Here is a 6570-nt window from a genome sequence, read left to right on the forward strand (position 1 = left end):
TCCACATGCACACACATGTATGTACACACCAAGAGATACGTGTTTCACGGAGGGTCTGGTATCTCAACCAGTCAGTGCCAAGGCTTCTGGGCCTTGAACTCTTCTTTGAATATCAAAGGGGCCAAGAAAGGACCTGGGAGGGTTTGGTAAGTGAGGGTTTCCCTCCTTGTGTGCAGGCAGAGGGGAAGGCTTCCTGGAGGAGGGGTTGGATGGTATACTGTTATAAGACTGCATGGAGAAGGTGATAAAGATACCCCAGGTCACCCGATACGTGACCTCATGCGTCTTCATCACGCACGCCGGTCACTGTCTTGTCAAAGCCAAGGATGAGATGACTCAAGACCCCTGGAGAGGAGAAGAGGAGGTTGAACAAGCCTTGGTGACCAAATTTGCTGTTTAGTAGCTGGGAGACTAGGCAGGCTCACTCACACTCAGTCTTCTCTGAAAATATGAGGGACACAATCCCCAGTCCCCAATGACTGGGGCAAGGATTGAACCAAGTGATGTAACAACGTGTTAACTCTAGAGCCTGGCAGAAGTCGTGAGCCATAGAAAGAACACTTGTTAGGACTGTTGTCCCCTTGTTACTAGAAGGGGAGGGGTGTGTGTGGAGTGGCAGGTCTCCTAGTGGCTTCTGTGCTCTAGGTCAGCCTACTCTATACCCCATGACTTCCTGTTGAGGCATCTGCCGTCCTCTCCTTGCCTGTGGTTCTTGGGGTGCAGGACAGTCATGACTCTGGGATGGGTGGATATAGCAGCTTTGTCCCCCAAGGCCACGGGAAATCCACTGCCTCCGCACGGAGCAGAACTCAATCAGAGCAGGCAATCCTAGCCCTGGAAAAGGAGAGGCAGGAGGATCAGGAGTTTCTGACTATCTTACTTACAGAGTTTGAGGCTAACCTGGTCTACAAGAGCTAGTCCAAGACATGCTCCAAAGCTACAGAGAAACCCTGTCTCAAAGACAAAAATAAATAAATAAATAAATGCCAAAAATGAAACAAACCACTCAACCAACAACAACGAAACGCCACCAAAACAATCTAAATTGCTCTGCTGGTCTGCCCAGAATGGCAGGCTCAGGACAGAGACTCTTTAGTTATGGGTGAGCCAACGTCTATTTCCCCAGCTTAGCTCTCTGCAAAAGAGCAAGAGCTTCAGGAACAGGGATGCTGAGGGGCTGGCAACAGAGGGTGGACAGACACATCTTCCAAACATTCCCTTTGACAGATAACCAGCCCAGGAGGTATCAGGCACCAGCCGGACCCTGCTGGGGAGGAGCAGCCAGGCTCACAATGGCATGACAGGAATCTAAACACATGTGATTTATTTCTCCAACTCTCTGGCAGGTTTCAGCCTTACGTTTTTCTTCCTGTCCAGCAGGGCAGAGCGAACGATCTTTCGGTCAATTGGCCATGTTCCATGTTTTGTTTTGTTTTCTAATGTATTTGTATATGAAACTTGAGTCTGTTAAGTGGATTGTAGTAGACAAAGTGTCTCCCTTTTCTTTATTCTTTAACTGTGTCTGTTGTGTGTGTGCATGTGAGGGGGGGTCAGGGGTCAACCTGGGATGTTCTACCTCAGAAGCCAAACTCTTTTTTTTCATATTGATAACATTTATTTTGATCCTGAAAAACAAATATATATTATAATGTTTAATAAGTTTTAAATTTTTGATAGACTTAAAGTAAAAACTTTATTTTATCAACTTAAAAATTTTTTACAAACCGGGCGGTGGTGGCGCACACCTTTAATCCCAGCACTTGGGAGGCAGAGGCAGGCGGATCTCTGTGAGTTCGAAACCAGCCTGGTCTACAAGAGCTAGTTCCAGGACAGTCTCCAAATCCACAGAGAAACCCTGTCTCGAAAAACCAAAAAAAAAATAAATAAATAAATAAAAATTTTACATTTAAAAACTTTACACTTTATTTTATTTTTTATATTTTATCATCATCATTATTATTAGGTTTTTGAAACAGAGTCTCTCTACATAATGGCTACTCTGGAACTTGTTATGTAGACCAAGCTGCCCTCAAACTCACAGAAATCCACGTCCCTCTGCCTTCTGGTGCTGGGATTAGAGGTGTACACCACCACCCCTGGCTATAATTAATTTATTTTTTATGATTATAATATAATTACATAACTTCTCCTTTCCCGTCCTTCTCTCCAAATCTTCTAATATATCCCTTCTTGTTGCCTCTCAAATTCATGACCTCTTTTTTCATTGTTGTTGTGTGTGTGTGTAAAGCAACTTGCTCAGTCTGTATAACGCTATTTGTGTGTATATTTTCAGGGCTGAGCACCTGGTATTGGGTAATCATTTGGTGTGCTCTTCCCTGGGAAAAAAGACTTTTTCTCCCACTCCTGGCATTCCTTAGCTGCCTGCAGTTTTTTGTGAAGGGCTGAGACTTTAATCTACCTTGGTTTTTTTTTTTTCTTTTCTTTTTTTCTTTCGAGATAGACTCTCCCTGGAACCTGGGGCTCATTGATTTGGTTAAGGCCCCAGGGCTCTTCCTGTCCCTACCTCCCCAGCATCGGGGTTATAGGCATGCACCATCACGTCTGGTTTTGTACATGGGCTTTGGGGGATGGAACTCAGGTCCCCACGCTTGAGCAGCCAGCACTTTAACCACTGTGCTATCTCTCTGCCTCCTGCCCCTGTTCTTTATCTGATCTTTAAGGAACTGGCCAGATACTGCTGTTTCCCAGGTACTGTTCCCTGTCAGAGGTTGTCCCTGGCCCCGTGCCTTCCTAGAGAGCCCCACACCTGCCTCACCTTCCTGGGGAGCCCCGCCTAAGAGGGAACTCCCTGTCCACTCTGGCAGTGACTCCAGTGAGCCAAGTTTACTGGCGCTAGAAGGCCCTCCCTCCCATCTGTGGACTTCCCTCGAGATTTGTACCATAAAAGATGTCATCTCACTGGAGGGAAGGGTAGGTTGCTCCTCTCCCCCTGAGTCATGGATGCATTTAGCAAATGACCTGATAGGGGACTGGCAAACAAATAGTAAATAGAATACTTGTTGCTATTATCAATGCCATTAGGTTAACCAATAGAAACGATGGAGGGCCGACCACAGCAGACATAGCCCAGTGTGGTGGGTTTGCCGGCCTGAGGAGGATGTGACCCCTGCCTCTGACTGCTTTCTGATCACTGGGAAGTGATTGCTAGGGGTCAAATTACAGAAATTAAGGGTGTTGGAAGTGAGCATGGGAGTGGCGGGTTCTAGGCTCCCTGACCATGCCCAAGGGACAGGGGGACTGTGAGAAGCGAGGAAGATGACAACAAGTTGACTTTTCTCTCCAGAGAGAGACAAGAGGAAGGGACATGAAGGAAAAGAGAATCCTGAGAAAGCAGAGAGGGGAGAGAAGAGCAAGGCCTTTGGGGAGTGACCTCGACTAGCTTGGCTGGAGTGGTGTGGGGACAGGAGGCAGTGAAGTGAAGGAAAAGGAACATTGCAGCTAGCTGAGGAATGTCCCTCTGTACCACTCAGGAACCAAAACCTGGTCCTGTGAACATCGAGGAACTAAGAGAACAATGGCCTTTGAGAGCCATGGCAACTCCAGCAATAGGAACCGGGAGGGACCTACAGGGGAGTGCATTCAGGGAGGAGGAGCAGAGGAAGAGGCCAGGGACTCCCTGGAGGGAAGTTATGTAACACTTAGCTCAGTGGCACCCACACACACCCAGTGTGTCATCCATTGGGGTCATAGGTGACACTTCCCAGTGTACAGATAAGAGAAACACTGTCCCATCGTTTTGCTACGCTCTCCCACGTGACTCTACAGACTCCAGTGTGAAGTCCACAGCTCTTCTCCGGGGTTTCATTCCTTGCTGCGTGTTCTCTGCATGTGAACCGTGATCCCTGAACCAATGGGTCTGACTGGTTAACAAAGCCACAGACCCCTGGCATTCGACCGAGTCAGCCCGCCACATTCCTCGGTCTCCCCTTGTTTCTCAGAACGCTAGCATCTTTGAGGACTATAGATCAGTGATTCTGTAGACCTTTCTTCAGTCTGTGCTCGTCTGATATTTCCTAATTGTCAGTAAGTGTTTGGGTAGAAATTTCACCCAAGCGGTTGGTGTTGTTACTGCAGTTTATCAGATGGAACATGATTCCATCTGGCTGTTATCAATGCTATTTATGTTTTTCCACAGGTCCTGGTTCATATTTATTTACACAAATAGCATTTAGGGATAACAGCTCTGTGTAGACAATAGCCCAGGAAGATAGTGGTCCTTCTGTTCTCACAGGGATTGGCGAAGACCTCTGTCCCAGAGTCTTCATGGGGACCAGGGTTCTTGGCCTTGGCACTGGCCAGCAGAGCTGGAGAACTAGTGCTGTAGGTACCCATGCAATGGGGATGTAAAGTGCTTCTGCAGCTTGGGGTGGGCAATGTGGACAAGTTAATCGAACTTGTGGCTAAAGCACTGTCAATTTCAACTTCCTTGGGATTTACCAGGGTCTGGATAGCAATGGCAAGTGCCATAGCCTTGGCACTTGGCCTATAGCTTCTAGAATCTTCCGATTCTTGGCAAACCATGTGTTTTTCAGGAACTGCTTATGGTTTTCTTTTTCTTTCTTTTGTTTTTTGTTTTGTTTTGTTTTTGTTTTCAAGACAGGGTTTCTCTGTAGCTTTGGAGCCTATCCTCTTGTAGACCAGGCTGGTCTCGAACTCATAGATTCACCTGCCTGCCTCCCAAGTGCTGGGATTAAAGGTGTGCACCAGTACCGTCCGGCTCTTTTTCCTTTTTTTGGGGGGGGGGTGTTTGAAACAGGGTTTCTCTATGCACAGTCTGAGCTGTCCTGGAACTAGCTCTTGTAAACCAGGCTGGCCTTGAACTCACAGAGATCCACCTGCCTCTGCCTCAGGAGTGCTAGGATTAATGGCATGTGCCACAACCAACTGGCTGCTTGTGGTGGTTTTCTATGGTTTCCATTTGTCTATGATTTCTGCGCTATTTGGGAGGCTGTGCTGTGGTCCCCAAATTTGGCTGTGTCTACCCAAGTAGCTGGACAATACTGTTAGCTTTAATTGCTTGTCTCAGGTTTTTGGTTAGGTTTTTTCACCATGAACTTACTCTCTTTTCATTTTAAAATAGGGACTTGAGACCATGCAAATGGCCCATTTCTCATCAAATTTGCACTAGATTCAGGATCTGTTGATATCTTTTGCTTTAATTATTACTACAAAGGCTACTAAATGGTGATTTTCTTTTTTTTAAAATATGGAATGCTTCACAAATTTGCATGTCAATTTCACAGGGACCATGCTAATTTTCTCTGTATCATTCCAATTTTAGTATATGTGCTGCCAGAGTATGTGCTAAATGATCATTGATTGGCATGCTATTGTAAGATTGAGGTAAGACTATCTATCTATCTATTCATCTATTTATCATTTATGTATCTATCATCTATCTATCTTCTTACTATGCACTCACAGATTTCAAATATATTCAATGGATTTATAATTTTTTGCTGCTACATATATAAATATTTATATTTAAGATTTATTTATTTTTACCTTATGTCTTTAAGTGTTTGCCTGTATGTCTGTTTTATACAGTGCCTGCAAAGTCTAGAAGATGGCATTAGATCCCCTGGAAGTAGAATTAAGGATGGTTGAAAGCAGAGAAAATTGATTGCTAGAAAAAGAACCTGGGTCCTCTGCAAGGACCACTTGTTCTTGTGTTCTTGACCACTGAACCATCTCTCCAGTCCCCATGATGCATTTACTCTTTGGACTGTTCCAGATTCGGCTAATGAAAGCACATTATTCACGTTGGCGTTTGTGTCCTCCTGACTTATCTCCATCACACTTTGGGAGCTTCCTGATGTTCTAACTCTCCCACGCTATTCTAAGTTTATCTTGTACTTTTACTGATCGTTTTAGTTTCATCTCAGTTGCTTTGATAAAACACCACAATCAAAAGCAACTTAGGGGAGGAAAGGGTTTTATGCTGCCTTACAACTCCAGGCCACAGTCCAGCAATGCGGGACATCGGGGTGGGAACTTGGAGCTGTAAACATGGAGGAAACACTGCTTGCTGATACATTGCCCCCCTTTCCTGGTTAGCTAGCTTTCTAATCCAACCTAGGACTACCAACCCAGGGAATGATTCCACCCTTTATGGCCTGGGTCCTTCCTGTCAGTGAACAATTAAGGTAATTCCCTCTAGGCACGTCCACAGGCTGATCTGATCTGGGAAATTCCTCCATTAAAACCCTCTCCTTTGCCTGGTGGTAGTAGCACAAATCTTTAATCCCAGCATTTGGGAGGCAAAAGCAGAGAGATCTCTGTGAGTTCGAGGTCAGCCTGGTCTACAGAGTGAGTTCTAGGACAGTCAGGGGTATAAAGAGAAACCTTTTCTCAACAAAACACAACAAAAACAAAAACACAAAAAATGAAAACAAAAAACCCACACAAACAAACAAACAAACAAACAGAAAGACTCCCTCCTTTAAAGGGTGCTTTGGCTTTCCCCATGCCAGGCAGGCATAGTGAGTCTTCATGAGTCCTCTGATTTTCATTCCGATGGATTCTGTGGCATATGTTCATCACGGAGAG

General features: G+C 45.4%; 1 pseudogene; it reads right to left on the bottom strand.

Moving 5' to 3' along the window:
* Window positions 1–5221: 5221 nt before the first annotated feature.
* LOC121466668 lies at window positions 5222–5322 on the bottom strand (annotated as a pseudogene).
* Window positions 5323–6570: the final 1248 nt, after the last annotated feature.

This window comes from Microtus oregoni, unplaced genomic scaffold (genome assembly GCF_018167655.1).
Source record: "Microtus oregoni isolate MIOR12 unplaced genomic scaffold, Mior012 000033F_ref0000390, whole genome shotgun sequence".
Lineage (NCBI taxonomy): Eukaryota > Metazoa > Chordata > Mammalia > Rodentia > Cricetidae > Microtus > Microtus oregoni.